The sequence below is a fragment of the Herpailurus yagouaroundi genome, unplaced genomic scaffold (assembly GCF_014898765.1).
Source record: "Herpailurus yagouaroundi ecotype Mexico unplaced genomic scaffold, PumYag 161, whole genome shotgun sequence".
Classification (NCBI taxonomy): Eukaryota; Metazoa; Chordata; class Mammalia; order Carnivora; family Felidae; genus Herpailurus; species Herpailurus yagouaroundi.
Window position 1 is genome coordinate 11621907 of NW_024412402.1, and position 15811 is coordinate 11637717.

At 54.0% G+C, this 15811-nt stretch overlaps 1 long non-coding RNA gene across 2 annotated transcripts in view; it reads left to right on the forward strand.

Annotated features, from left to right (window-relative positions):
* The first annotated feature begins 175 nt into the window (after nt 1-175).
* Nucleotides 176-15811, forward strand: part of LOC121035525 (uncharacterized) — a 76692-nt gene continuing 61056 nt past the window's right edge. The window contains exons 1-3 of one of the 2 annotated variants that reach the window (XR_005792932.1): nt 176-466; nt 7032-7113; nt 7782-8303. This is a non-coding gene — a long non-coding RNA (uncharacterized LOC121035525). Of the gene's footprint in view, nt 467-7031; nt 8304-15811 lie in introns of both variants that reach the window. The other variant, XR_005792931.1, reaches the window with a different exon arrangement.

A 15811-nucleotide genomic window follows, 5' to 3' on the forward strand; every position in this document is an offset into this window, starting at 1 on the left:
GGGGTCGGCCGCGGCCCACTGGCTCGGGAGGTGCCCCTTCGGTCGCCTTCCCGCCCGGGCGAGGGCCGGAGGGCTAGCCGCCCTCCTCCTCGCTGACAAAGGGAGGCAGTGACCCCTAGCGGCCGGCGTGGGGGGGAGAAGCCGCTCGGTGGGGGTGGAGTTAAGATGGGGCGGGGGTGGGGGCTGTGGAGGAGCGAGCGTGCAGTATGGAGCCTACTGGATCTGGCGAAGTCCGGCTGAAAGGGCGTCTGCAGGCCCTCTACGCCAGCCTTGGCCCCATTTTACAGATGCGGAAACAAAGGCCCAGAGGAAGGGAAGGCGACTCGCCCAGAGGCACGAGCTTGGACTAGAACCCGAGAGCCAGAGCTCCCCCCCTCTCCTCTGCATCTCCTGAACGCTGAAGGGAGAGGCAGCTCTGCGGGGACGACCGGAAGCTGCCAGAGAAGTCCGTGGTGGGCATCCGTGGGTGAGATGGGGCCACCGAGGTTTCTGGCCTTTTCTAATCGCCGCCGCTTTTCAGGGGTCTCCTCTCCCAAGACTGAAGCCCCCTCCTCTTCTGAAGTCAGCGGGAAACTGAGCTCTGCTTCCTTTGCCAGAACCTTGGTTTTGAGTGATTTGCAGAAATCCCGCGAAAGTGACCCATCCAGTCAGTGTCCGCGGCAGGGCAGGGACTCTCCAGTCCATCCCGTTCACCACCCACCACACTGGGGTGTGTCTGGCTTCCTGCCAAGGGGGCTGGACCTTCAGGGCCCTTGGCAGCCAGAAGCCTGCCCTCTGGGCCTTCTCTGTGGACGTCCTACCCTCGTCCTGCACCCTGGGAGTAGGCAGACAGACAGACAGACGGTTTCCCACCAGAACTCCTCCCCAGATGTTTGACCAGATAATGCTCCCTTTGCCCATTGCTGCCATTTGCCCAGTGGGTAGGAGCCAGAGGAAGCAACAGTTTCTGACAACGTGTAAATACCAGTTCCTGGGTGCAGGAGGAACAGAAGGAGGATGGCAAGGAGGGCACCATTTTCTCACTTTTTGGGATCTGGCCCTGGAGGGTCTCTTGTTTTCCTGCCGAAGTGGTCTAGTTTGGCACTCACGTGGACGTTTGTGCCCTCGTGTGTATATCTTCTACATTTAATAGATGTAATCGAGCTGTCTTTGTGCCAAGCAGCGTGCCAGGCTTGGGGCTATAGAGACCTTGTCATTGCCCTAAAGGCACAACATCTAGTTGGGGGTGGGGGGTGGGGGGTGGGCAAAGGGAGAAGACAGATATAGAAACAGATATTGTATTTAAATAAGTGTTTAACGTGTGTAGTGTGTCCCAGGAGTGCACACCCAGGATTTGGCGGGTTTTGGAGAAGGTGCTGAGTTCAGCCTGGGGTGGGATGGGGATCAGGAAAGGCTTCTGGGGAGCAGCGACACAGGGGCTGGTGAGTCATCTGGTAGACATGTACTGGAGTGGGGAGGCATTGAGGAGACTGGATTTAAGGTTGGGGGAGGTCCGTGTAAGGAAAGGCACGAAGACCAGCAATAACTGGGGGAGTAGGACCCACGAACTGGTTGTAGCCTGAGCCTAAGACTTGGGGGAGGCCTGTGGGTCTGTGAATGTCTGGGGGACCACCAGGAGGTGGTGGCCCAGTCCGATGGTAGCTACCTCCTCTCTGGCCCGGAAGTACTTTAAGGGCCAGGGCTCAGTTGGTTCATTGCTGTGGTCTGAGACTCTGCCTGGCGTATTGTAGGAGACAAATGGATGGGTTTGAGAGGGTCATTCCAGATGCACCAGTACCCACCAGTGCCCTGCACATGTTCTCCCGCCTCTTCATCCTTGGCTAAGGCTTCTCTGATCTGCTCTTAAATGAGCTTCCAGAGAGGGTGTGTCTGGGGGTTAGCATGGCTGTCTGGGGATGGGGTTGGGTGGAAAAGAAGAAGACAAGTAAATGAGATAGTATGGTCATTCATTCATCACCTTTAAACAGACCCTGAAATATGCAAAGCACCAAATAGGTGCCTTGTGTGTTGTGTGTGTGTGTGTGTGTATGTGTGTGTGTGTTGTGTGTGTGTGTTGTGTGTGTGTGTTGTGTGTGTGTGTGTGTGTGTGTGTGTGTGTGTGTGTGTACTGGGTTACAGGGGACAGATAAGAGAGCCAGGGGAGGCACAGAGGAAAATAAGATAGAGATTGTTTACTCAGAGAGTAAACAGATGTCTTTTTGAGTGTCTACTGTGCTAGGGACTGACGGGACGAAAGTGCACAGCCAAGGCCTTAACTCAAATAAGTATATTATAGCATGGAAGCTGGTCACGGCCGAAGACCGCCCCCCAAACACAGCCACCTAGAGGGAGGAGTGAGTGCTTCTCATTGTGGAGAACAGGGAAGGCTTCTGGAAGAGGTGTCCTTTGTTTGAGGCTCCGAAAGGTGGATCAGATTTGGACCAAGGGGGACCGAGGAGAGAACTTTGGTGGAGGGAACAGCTTGTACAAGCACATGGAGGTGGGAGAGGTTGGGACCCTGTGGGGGAACGACCGACAGTGCAGTTTTGTTTGTTTGTTTGGAGTTTTTTTGTTTGTTTGTTTGTTTTTGTTGTTTTGCTTTTTATGTTTTTTCTTTTCTTTTCTTTTCTTTTTTTTTTTTTTTTTTTGCATTCTGGGGATGTGTAAGAGAAAGGGACAGAAAATTGCAGCCAGATTTCAAAAGGTCTGAAAGGGCTCCTTCGGTGGCAGGAAGGAACACAGGACCACGTGGTAGGAGGCTAGACTCTGGTCCCTCCTCTTAAGCTGGAAGCCCAGGAGTCATCCACTGCTGCTGCTTTGTCTTCAACCAGCATATTCTAATCCAAAAGCAAACACTGTTCATTCTACCTCCAGCATTATCTTAAGTCTAAGTGACTTTGCTCCATTTCTACTGTTGGCACACTATCCACGTGCTCATCAGCAGTATAGACAGTGCACCCCGAGGGGAGGGAGTAAAATGGTCCAGCACATGGGACTCTGGAGTTAGACTGCCTGGATTTGAATCCTTAAACCCCTGCCCTGCCATGCAGTAGCTGTGTGCCCTTGGGCAAGTGACTTCACCTCTCTGGGCCCGGGTTCCTCCCCTGTAAAATGAGGGGGAAATACTAGCACCTACTTCCCGGACTTGTTGTGAGGATCAGATGGGTTGGACAACATGAAGTCCTTGGAACAGTGTCTGGGATACATAAAGAACAGTGTGTGTTAGCCGTGAGTGTAACCGTAATCTCTCTCCCCACACCAGTTTGGCTCTTCTCTTCCCTGGTGCTAGAGGGATACGTGAATTGTTAAAACGTTGATTTTCAAGTGATTTGGAATCTACAGAAGAGTGGCAAAGGTGGAACAGAGTTTCCAGGTGTCCTTCATCCAGCTTCCTTTCATGTTGATACCTGATGCGCCCATGGTGTATTTGTTGAAACCAGGAAATTAGCATTGGCATAATACTATTAGCTACAGAATTCGTCTGGATTTCTCAGTTTTCTACTAATGTCTGCTCGGTGTGCCAGGCTCCAATCCACAATTCTACACTGCATTTAGTTTTTCTTTTTGTTTTTTAGGTTTATTTATTTGGAGAGAGAGCAAGTGGGGAGGGGCAGAGAGAGAGGGAGGGAGAGAGAGAGAGAGAGAGAGAGAGAGAGAGAGAGAGAGAATCCCAAGCCAGTTCCACACCGTCAGGGCAGAGACCCACGTGGGGCTTGAAACGTGAGATCATGACCTGAGCCAAAGTCAGATGCTTAACCGACTGAGCCCCCCAGGCGCCCCAATACTACATTGCATTTAGCAGTGGATTGTGTTCTAATGCAAATGAGCAGGACCCCATACGAGAGACCCCTTCCTTGGCCTGCCAGCCTCGGAGGCCTGTGTCAAATTCTCTACAAGGCCTGTGGGGCTGCATATTTCCTCCGCCCGGTCTTACCCAGTTCCAGGGCTTTGAGTAGGAGCCACTGGGCTTTCCTGAAGTCTCTTGAGGCCATCTAGTTCGCCTCCTTGGCCTTTACTCATCTGCACCAATGCTCTTCGTCTTCCTTTCGGCCGGCCACTTATTTCTCATGGCTCAGTTTACAAGTGTCATTTCCGCAGAATGGTCCACTCTACCCTTTAGACCAGGCGAGTCCCCTCCTGTATGTTCTCACAGCTCCCTCGCATGCTTGTAACCCTTCAGCAAGTGTTTATAAACGTGATTCTTTCCCCACTGGGCTCTCAGCCTCTCCAGGGCAGACCTTGTGGGTCTCGTCTGCTCTATCCCTAGCATCCGGAATGTGCCTGCCACTTGGTCCGCACTCAGCGAAAACGTGTTGCTTGACTAACTCACACCCTGTGCCACTTGCTAGCAGTTGCTTCTCCTTTCTGGGCTTCAGTTGTCTTCTCTGCAGCCTGAGGAATAGAATTTGTTCAGTGGTTTTCCAATTGCGCTTTGAAAGCCCTACATTTTCCTGGGCTCCCCACTTCCTGCTTCAATTAGGAGCCATGTTTAAAGAGCACCTTGTTTTACGCTCTTTAAACATGGGGCTTTTTGAGGAAGTTTCTTCCTAATGGATTCTGCTGCTTAAAACGTTTGACCCCCCCAACCCGACATATTATTGCATTATGTATTCTGTATCACATAGACGGTTGACTCTTGAACAACGCAGAGGTTAGGGGCACCAGCTTCCCGCACAGTTGAAAATCTGCATATGACTTTTGACTTCTCTCAAACTTAACTACTAACAGCCTGCTGCTAAGACCGGAAGGCTTATTAACAACATAAGCAGTTGGTTAACACATTTTGTATATTCTACGTATTATATACTGTATTCTTACGATAAAGTGAACTAGGGGAATGAAAGTGTTATTAAGAAAATCATGGGGCGCCTGGGTGGCTCCGTCGGTTAAGCGTCAGTCAGTTGGCTCAGGTCACGATCTCATGGTTCGTGGGTTTGAGCCCCGCATTGGGATCTGTGCTGACAGCTCGGAGCCTGCAGCCTGCTTCGGATTCTGTGTCTCCTTCTCTCTCTGCCCCTCCCCTGCTCACGCTCTGTCTCTCTCTCTCTCTCTCAAAAAGAAAAAAAGAAAAAGAAAAAAATCGTAAGGAAGAGGAAATACATTTGTAGCACTGGACTGTATTTACTGCAAAAAAAAAAAAAAAAAAAAAGCCACGTGTAAGTGGACCCGTGTAGTTCAAACACGTATTTTTTCCAAGGGTTAACTGTAGTCACATTATTTTAGAACTCCTTGATTTATTTTTCCTGCAGGCAGCAGTGAGCCATGGAAGGTCTCTGAGCAGAGAAGCACTTATTGGGGGCTGCCGGGACTGTGGTTCAGGAGATGAATCTGGCAATAGCACCGGCACGATGGTCAGAGGCGGACTGGTCAGTGAGGGAGGAGGGGAGTGTGGAGACAGGGTTGTCATGGAAGCCAAGCGAGGAGAGAATTTATTGGAGGAGGAGGTGGCCAGTGGTGTCTGATGTTGCAGAAAGCAGGTAGGGATCAGCAGGGGGTCTTTGGAAACAGGGGCAGAAACACCAGTGGCCCGTTGGAGTCATGGTGATGGCAGAGTCGGGGCAGAAGCAAATGGAAGGTGAGCCAGCAGAAGCAGCAGGCGTCCACCCCGCTCCTGAGAAGTTTGGTAGTGGTCGGGATGAGCAAAATGGCTCAGAAGCTTGGAGAGACTTGGCGCGACAGAGACCAGGGGGCTTATGTTCCCCTCTTTGCTGGGAAATCAGAAGCTACTCTGAGCCACTTGCAGGCGGTGAGAAGAGAGCTAGTGAACAGTGAGATCTGGGAAACGGGCGTAAGGTGTGAAAAAGGGTGCACTTCATGGAAGTGGGCCCCGGACGAGGCACGGGTGGTGGCACCTGGGTGGGGGAGGGATCAGCCTTAGAAAAGAAGGGACTTCTCTTCTTCTGAGCCTGGAGGGAATGTGAAGAGGGCAGTGAAGACGGAAGTTTTGGGGTGGCGATCGGGGAAGTGAATGATAAGGCCGTTGCAGTGGGGTAGGAGATGGAGTTACCTGCCCAGAGACGGGAGAGGTGGCTTCAGGCCTCACAAAGGAGAAGGGCCAGAGGAGGGGGAAGGGAGGTGTGGTTAGCGATCTTCCAAAACCCAAAGGGAAAAGGAACAAACGTGGTCTGCGTGCCTTCGTAGAGAAGAATCAGGACCAGTGGGCATATGTGGGGGGGAAGTAGATTTTGGTTTCGTCTGGGAAGACTGTTTAGGGAACTGAAAATGGAATAAATTCCCTGTCTCTTTTCCCACTCAGGCCTCAGGTCCGTGTACCGGCATTGCTTGCTGTATACGGGATCCTTGCCCCGGGGTGGAGAGTGGCCCATATGAATTCCATGTTCTCTCCTGGCTCTGAGACTGATGGCCACAGGAATAACACTCAAAGGACAGGCACGTGACTTCACCTGTCTCACCAACCCCGTGTCTGGGGCCAGTGATCACACAGAGATCAGCTCCGAGGAAGGTGCCATCACCAGGAAACTGTCCCAAGGTCCCCCGCCCCCCCCCTCAGCCTCCACAGGCTCTTTCATAGAGACAGCCGTTGGGCTTGGAAAAGACCCAAAGTCAACACAATAATGACTTCCCCTCCCGGCCATATTCCAGGCCCCTCTGTGTCATTTAGTAATTGGCTAATAAAGCTCACTTTGATGTGCGGGGAGCCCTCTTAAGAAGTCCCCAAGATTCCCCAATACCCCAAAGTCTGTTGACAGAAGATAAGCTTGAACATATATTAGAATGGTATGCCGAATGGGGGTCACCCTTCCCTGTGACCCTGGTCCCGGGTCTAGGGTCAATGGAGGCTGAGGGCAAGGGGAGAGGAGAGGAGGAGGGGAACCCCGTAGAGGAAGTATGGCTAAGCCCTAGCCAGCCCCAGAGAGGACCCACTGGCGTGGGTGCCCCCTTCCCTAACCTGACAGGCCAACCTCACCCCAGGCAGTGGGAAACCACAGCACCTAATTACTGTTATCACTACCTTGGTAGCTGTGGTGATTATGATGGTGCCTGTGTATCCCACAGTGCTTAGAAATGTTTAATTATTGTTATTCTTACAGAGATTGTTGCAGAGCCTCCCTATTGCCACGGCTGCCATTGCTCTTGGGGACGACAGATCAGCTGAACACAGCTCTGCCCCGGGTACAATGACGACCAGGTCAGAGCGCTACCAAGATGGCTGACAGACAGCCAGCCTCTCCCTTGTGGGCCATACTGTCCCAGGGATCTCCACGCCTTTGGGAGCGAGAGCTCTGAGCAATGATAGAAGGCCCCAGTTTCACCTCGAACCACCCAATTCTCCAGAAGGAAAGGGCCCAGAAGGCAAATTGGTCTACACCCTGGCTCTGGTTAGAAGGCCCTCAGTGCATTGCTGTGAATCACCATGTCCAAAGTCCTAGGGGATTCTATTTATTTTGAGAGAGAAAGAGAGAGAGAGAGAAAGAGAGAGAGAGAGAGAGAGAGAGACCCCAAAGGATTCTAGATGTGAGTGGAGGCACCATTTCTGATTTGGGAATACCTAAAACTCAACAGTGGTGCGAAGAAGAAGCTTCTGCTGAGGACCTGCATGGGCCAGGGAGCTTTGACCAAGACACGGGAAGGGGCTGAGAAGGTTTCCACCTGCAGCATACCTGATGGGGAAGGCCAGAGGGAGGAGAGCGAGGACGAAGACCCTCGGCCTCCCACCCACACTCCCTTTTCTTCACTGGTGCCTTCAGATCGGGGGCGGGTGGGGTTTGTGGTCAGGATAATGATCAGGACGTACTACTTGTCTAGAGGAACCAGATTTTTTTATTTTTTATTTTTTTGAGAGCCATGTGGAAGTCAAGAAGTGGACTTGATCTTAAGGGAGGAACAGAGATCCTGGGTCAACCCAAGCCTCGTAGAGAAAGCGCGTGGTGGACATTCGCCCTGGGAGCCGGGGGATGAGGCTGTTTGTTCTTCTCCGGAGCACTGTGGAGTGTGGCTCTTGAACTCTTTGGGCCTCAGACCTCTTCAGGATCCGGCAGAAGCTGTCTCCCTCTGCCCTGCTGGCCGCACACACGCACAGGACAGCGATTACACGGCAGCCCCTCAGAAGCCCAGCTGGGCCCTGCGTTAGGAAGGAGTCCTTCAGGAAGGGGACAGCCCTGAGCCCAGGCTCCCTGGTATCTTGGCTAATGAGGGATGCTAATGACACGGAGGGTCCAGAATGAGGAAAATCGAAACCAGATTTCTATCGCGTGAGCTAAAAAGAAGCACGACACACGTCCCGCGTTGCAATTTTGTAAAAAAGATACACCGGTAGAGAGAGAACGGTGAAGGCCATGTGGAGAAATGAAAACGATTTGCAGGTAAAGTGGTGTTTTTTTTTTAATTTTAAAATTTACTTTAACATCATTATAAAGTTATTTTATGCTAGATTTACTTTTTTTTTTTCCCTTCTGTGTCAGGTACAGTGCTTTTCCTCCAGAAATGAGGTTCTGAATTATATTTGATTTAGGTTAATATTAATGCCCTGTATTCCTTGAGTACATGCTTCTGGGCACAGCTCCTCCAGGAGCGTGTCAAGTGGCCTGGATGTGACATCCGAAGGGAAGACAATGCCCACGCGAAGTCACTGAACTTGGAGGTGGCCTGGGAGGCAGCTGAGCAGGGAGGGGTATGTGTATGATTCAGAGTCAGGAGTCCCAGGTTTGCGTCCTGGATCTGCCACTTGAGGACCGCGGACAAGAAGGGGGACGAACTGTCCCAGTTTTCCCGGGACCGAAGGGGTTTCCCAGGACATGGGGCTCTCAGTGCTACCACGGGGAAAGTTCTGGGCAAACCGGGGGATGGTCATCCTGTTCACGAGCCCTTTACCTCTCTGCGTCTCAGTTTGCCCATTCGTAAGATCGTGTCGTTGACTTCCATTTGTAGAAGTCGGGGATGGGGATTATTGCCGTTAAGATGGGATGAAGGAGAGGGACTGGGGAGAGGGCGCAGTTCTCCTCAGCCCGGAGATCTGAGACACCCAAAGCCGTACAGATGCACGCTGTGATGTAACGTGGAGAACTCAAGGGAGCCACTCTCTCACAAAAGGCTTTAGCAGCGATTCGTTAACAAGTATTTATGGACCACCTATGATGGGGTACCACGCTAAGCGTTGGAATAAAACCATGAACCACTAAGGCATGCTCTGCCCCTTCCCGGGGCCCGAGTCGATGGGAGAAAAGAGGGCGAATAAGGAAGCGGGATACTAGGGGAATCTAGGGGCCTACAGGAATGTCGGGGGTGTGGGGACTCTTCCCTAATCCGGGGGGGGGGGTCAGAAAGGACGAGGGAAGCATTCCTGTGGAGGTGAGCTGAACCTCGTGGGAGCCAGGACTGGCCAGCCAGGGATGTTGCATGGAGAAATCAGACAGGGGAAAGGCAGCGAAAAGACCCATGGGTCCAAGCGCATCTTAGGACCGTGAGTAGTCCAGTCTGCCTGGTGGTGCAAGGAGGGGTGGGGGGAGAAGGGGCTGGGAGGTATGTGCCAGGTGTGGGCCTTGTGCGCTGCCTGAGGGAGTTTGGACTTAATCCCGAGAGCAGCGATGAGCCACGGTGGGGGTGCAGCAGAGCAAGGATGTTTCACTCCTGGCCACTGGGCAGCCACGACTGGTATTATGCTAAGGTGGTAGTCTCGGGCCGGGCCCTGGGTTCAGCCTGTTAGAGCCAGGTCGTCTGGACCTAAAGGTGCCAGCTCTGTCAGTCCTGCTCCCAGGGCCCCTGAGCCCGACCCATCTGCTGAGCACTCCTGCGGCTCCAAGTCTGGTGTCGTCAATCTGTGCAGTTCCCCGGCAGGGGCCCTGCTGCCTGGCACAGAGTGTGGCTCCAGAGAGCAGAGTGGCGCCCCCCCTCCCAAGCAGGCTGCTGTCACCACAATGTGTGTGTGGGCTTGATGGCTGTGTGGCAGCGAGCTCAGGGCAAGCAGGGGGCTCACGTAGCCCAGGCAGCTGATAAATAACGAACAATTACACCAATCCGTCCGGGAACAGGGAGGTGGGTGTGCACCCGTGTGCACGCGCGTGCAGACACGTGCATGCGCACATACGCTCAGATTCACTGACATTTAGGCCCACACCATCACTGACCCCCGGGCAAGCACACGGAGGGATTCCCCGCTGCCGGTATGACACGAATAGTCACACGTTCCATTGCATTCCTCCAACACTGACACGCGTATGTTGCAAATGCTCTGCACACCTATACGGACCCACACCCCTGTATCAAGTGCTTAGCACAATGCCCGGCACTCAAGATTATTGTGTTATTATGTATCAACGTGGTATTCTATGAAGATACCGGAATGTGTGCACATGTCCCCATATACTCATAGACACCCATACCTTGCCCCATACATTCCTGTATTTTTTTTTTTTTTTTTCAACGTTTATTTATTTTTGGAACAGAGAGAGACAGAGCATGAACGGGGGAGGGGCAGAGAGAGAGGGAGACACAGAATCGGAAACAGGCTCCAGTCTCCGAGCCATCAGCCCAGAGCCTGACGCGGGGCTCGAACTCACGGACCGCGAGATCGTGACCTGGCTGAAGTCGGACGCTTAACCGACTGCGCCACCCAGGCGCCCCAGATTCCTGTATTTTTTAAAAAATGTTCTTAAAGTTTGTTTATTTAATTTGAGAGAGAGACAGAGCATGGCGAGCAGGGGAGGGGTGAGGGAGAATCCCAAGCAGGCAGATGCGGGGCTCGAACCCACAAACCGCAAGATCATGACCTGAGCCAAAACCAAGAGTCAGACGCTTAACCGACTGAGCCACCCAGGCGTCCCTGCCCCATACACTCCTTTAAATGCAGGTGCAGGGGCACCTGGGTGGCTCAGTCGGTTAAGCGTCCCACTTCGGCTCAGGTCATGATCTCGCGGTTCGTGAGTTGGAGCCCCTGCATCTGGCTCTGCGTTAACAGCTCAGAGCCTCGGGCCCCTTCAGATTCTGTGTCTCCCTCTCTCTCTGCCCCGCTCCCACTCATGCTCTGTCTCTCTCCTTCAAAAATAAATAAACATTAAAAAAAAAAAAAAGGCAGGTGCAAACACTAGAACTCCATCCTTCCACAACACAGGTACATACACTCCCGTGTGCAAAAACAGGCTTTACTCTCCAAGATGTACAGGTTGCTATCATTTGCTCTCCCAGCCGCACCTACACAAAATCACAACAGCAATAATAATAATAATAGCAAAACCGGCTTGGGCGATTGCTTTATATTTTTCAAAGGGTTTTCAAGCCTATAATCTCATTTGATTCTCACAGTGGCCTGGTGAGGCGGGTGGGTGGAGCAGGCTTTATTACCCCAGGTTTATGGTTGAAGAAGCAGAAGCCGGGAGAGGTGAAATACACCATCTGGGAGGCGGCCTGGAACCCAGATCTGACTTCTCCGCAGCGAGCTTCCACGGGGTGGGGGCCAGGCCTGTTTGACAACTTCCAGCTCGCACTGTGGAGAGCAGCAAGCGGGGCACTGGCTTGCTGCTGGATTCTGGATTCCTGGTCAAAACATTTCCCCGAGTCAACCCTGGCTGAGAAGTGGGAATTGGAGGCTGATAAAGGGAAACCGCCATCATTAGGAATCCCATAAAGTCTCATTTACAACTCCAGTCAGATGAAAGGAGCAATTGACTGCGTTGGAGGGAAAAGCAAATACCGAGCTCCTCCAGGACGACGACGGTGGCCTCAGACAGCTGATCCTGGGGAGGGCACGGAGGTCCTGGGGTGGTGGGCGGAGCCTGTCCCATCTGGGCGCTCCCCTACTCTGTGCACTTCCTCTCCCCTCTGTCTGGGCTGGCCTCGGGGGTCCTTGAGCTCTGGTTCTTGGGGAAGGGGACAAAAGGACAATAAAAGGTCTCTCCCTCCCCCAGAGCCCCTCTCCCCCACGCCACTGCAGAAGCCTCCCTCTTTTGCTCAGTCCTGAGCCTTCGGGGCATCCAGCACCGTGCCTTCTATTGGCTGGGGCAGAAATGCGGAACAGGCTGCCAGTCCCCTTACACCTGGCCTGCCACAGCCACGGGGGCCAGACCCTTAGGCTTGAGATCCAATTACTCGGAAAGGTGACAAAGACAGTTTTCTTCAGAGGCCTGGGCTCTGTGGGGAGGTGGCCTGATGGTAAAAGGACAGCCAGTGTGATCATCCTTCTCTGCTTCTGCCGCTGCTGCTTCACTCTGGTTTCATCATCACTGGTGCCTCAGTTTCTGCGTCTGCAAAATGGGGATATTAAGACCACCCTTACACTGCTGTGGTGAGGGCCAGATGAGATGAGGTGTATAAAGCCCCCTGCACAGTGCCTGGTGCGCTGCTGGGCTCCATGGTGTCAGTCTCCCGGGGAGGGCCTCTGCGGCCAGGACTGGAGGGGTGGTGTGGCAAGAGGCGCTCCCCCAGCCTCCTGGGTGTGCCGGCTCTGGCTGGGAGGGAGGGAGGGGCAGGGAGGGGACATCTGTTTGACACTCTTGTCAGCATCCGTTACCTGGTGTGTATTTTCCCAGGAGCTGATTACATTACAGCATGTGTTGATAAACATTGGGAGTCGGAGCGGAGTGGAAACTGAGCGGAATGTTAAGCGGGTGGAGGTTTGGTCAGGAGATGCCGAGAAAGGGCTGGCTGTGAAGAGTGGGAGGTGGTGATGGTGGGGGGGGGCGGCAATCTGGTGACTTTTTAGCCTGCCCTGCCCCTTTCTCGTTCTCTCGCTCCCCTTCTCTGTTCCCTGCCTCGGCTTCCAGGAGGGCATCCAGACAGGGTCCCAGAGGCAGTGCCTTATAGAAGAGGTGTGGGATTTGGACCCAGGCAGTTGTGGGTTCGAAGCCCAGCTCTGCCACAGGCTGGCTCTTGGCACCCCGGGCTAGTCCCTTAACTTCCCCAAGCTCAATCTTTTCCTCTGTAAAGTGGGCTTAACCTACACTCCACAGAGTGAAGATTGAGAAGTGAGGACAAGAGACACCCCAGCCCTGAGTTTGCTTCGGATGTTAGGCAACTTTTTCTTAAGTCTACTTTGGACCAAGGGGAAGGGGGCCCGTGTCTTCCATAGGACAACTTCCCCACCTCTGACCCTGGTTAGGACTGGTCAGATGACCCGGGGTGACTGGAACATTCCACCCTAAATCTTTATATACCTGTGTACTTAACAACAGCTGCAGTTAGTTAATTATTTGTTTAGTTATCTCCCTGATGTCTTTCTCCCTCACTGGTCCACAAACTCTCTGAGGGCAGGGATTGTCACCCGGTCACAAGTGAATGCTCAGAGCCTCAGTGGGTGCCTGGCACCAGAAGGAATGGGCGACTCTCATCCGTCCCATTGGTTCGTAGCAGAATGTCAAGGTAACCCCTCTCAGAGGTCTGTGGTGCCTTATTCTGTGGTTGTTTCTAGACGGAAAGCACTGGCTGTACTTCTCACTTGGCCTTTGTAATAACTTTTCCCGTGGGTATCTCTTGTCGCTGAGGCTGTGTGAGCTTCCCCAGGACTGGGGTGTTTAGACTTTTAAGATTCAAGAGGACAGGCAACTGAGTGCGGCAGAAATCCCACGGACACGTCTCAATGGAGGATGCTGCTCCTATCCCCCTCCCCCACCCCTGCGGGTCCCTGCCTCGACACCTGCCACTCCAGCCCACTTCCAGGTGCCCCAAGCCGCCTGGCGCCTCCGAGGCTGCTGGGGCTGCCGCCGACACGGGTCGGAGGAGCACGACTGCCCAGCGCCACCTAGCGGGCGCGGGGCCGGGGGAAAGCGCGTCCGGGTCTTCCCAGGCCTGCGGGAGAGCGACCGCCCCCAGCGCAGAGTAGGGAGGCCAGGGCCACCGCCCCGCTAGACCCCTTTCTCTACGTCCAGAGAGTGCAGGCCCTCCGGGAAAGCGCGCTCGTCCCAGGTTCCGGGGAGCCCTGGCCCCGACGGCAGCAGTTGGGGTCCTGCGCGTCCTGCCGTCCTCAGGACGGCCTTCCACCCCTCCCCCCGCACTTCGCGTCGTGGTTCCCGTCTTTCGGCAGCCACAAAGAGGCCATTGATTGGGAAGAGTAGCCGGGTTGTGGTAGAAAAGCTGGAGGGGACGCGCGCGCGGACACACACACACACACACACACACACACACGCGCGCGCGCGCGCGCGCGCGCCCTGCCTCCTGCAGCGCCCAGCACTCTTGCTGGGGGCGGGGGCGGGGGCCGCGGCGGCATGGGGCTGGACGACAGGGCCTGGGGAGAGCTCTGCGCCTCGCCCACTTCTCCTTCTCTGCCCTCTGCGGTCCTCCCCCGCCCCCCCCCCCCCCCCCCGCAATCGCACCTCATTTCTGCACCCACGATCCACCTCTGGACGAATCCGCAGCGAATGGTTCATCCCCAGAGGCTGGCCTAGCTCCCCATCCTCCCCATCGGCCCCCCAGATGTGGTCTCCTCTCCCAGATGTTCGGGGCACTTAGGGGCCCTTTTTAGTACCAGGCGAAGCCAGTATTGTTAGGAACCAGGAACCGCTGTGGCTGCTGCTGGGAAGACAAATAACATGCAGTAATGCATCCCGGGCTGATAGGAAGGTTTGACCATGCTGCTGCTCTGGTTTATCAGCACTCGGTCCTCTCTGTAGAATGGCTAATAGAGGGCACGCAGCAGCCAGAGGAAGTGTTGGGGGCGGGGGGCGGGGGGGGGGCGGGAGATGTGCCAGGCGGGGTAGGAGACCGGAGAGGGCAGGGGCAGGAATAGTTCTGGAGCAAGGATTCCCTGAGTCTCTCTTCTTATCCTACTCCTCGAGGGCGGAACTACGTTCGAGCCTTGGCGGGAGGCAGGACTTCTGACCCTTCTACAAACTCCTGCTTTATCAACGTCTGTGAAAAGGAAACCGCCTCCGAATTCTGGGCACCTTGACCCTTTAGAGGCCAGGGCTGTCCCAGGTTCCCTACCTTGCGAGGCTCCTGGTCCCTGCCCCCATCCTGTCTGAGAGCTGGGTGCAGTGGAGATGGGGAGGGGGGGATGCTGGCAGCTGGTGCCTGGAAATACAGAACTGGGAGTGGCAGGAAACAGGCTTCTTGAAATCCCACTTGGTGCCTCCCTCAAAGCTTCTGCTTGCCACCTGGATACCTGTGTGCACACAGGAACTGGCTGGGTGCTGGGGGAGGGGCTGGCTGGGGGTGCTGGCTTGCCTGCTTTGCAACACTCCTTCCTAGTCCTCAAAGCTGATGTGGAGGCTGTGCCCTTGTATGTGTGCCCCCATTTGTTGGCGAGGCTGTGCCCACACGGGTGCCTAGAGATGTGGGTTTTTTCCACATATTCACAGTCTATCTGGGTTTGAAGGGACTTTGGAAGAGCTCACTCTCTGCCCCACCCCCTGTCCCCTTCTGCCCCAACTATGCCGAGCGCTCATCTGTATTCTGCTTGATTGCTCCCACTGACAGGGAGCTCACTACTCTCCAAGGTAGTCCATCCCTGCTCTGGCAGTTGGAATACTGAGATGGAGACTCTGCCAGGCAGCCTAGACAATGTCCTTTCCCACCCCCACCCCTGACTGCAGGAAAACAGGACCAGGACAAGGTGTGAAGAGACAGCAACCCAATATATTTACAGCCAGTGTTTACTGAGTGCTGGCTATCAGCCAGGCCCTGTGCTAAGTATTGCACATATATTGACTCTCCTAATCTTCATAAAAATCTATGAAGTTATGTCTGTTGTTACCTAATTGTATGGAAGAGGAACCTGAGGCACAGAGTAGTTAAGGCACTTGCCTGAAATCTCATAGCCAAGAAGTCGGAAAACCAGGTCTCAAAACCAGAAAGTCTGGTTCTGCCTGAGCTTAATCACCATATTATAATGGTAGGCACCACCCAGAGAGAGAGAGAGAGAGAGAGAGAGAGAGAGAGAGAGAGA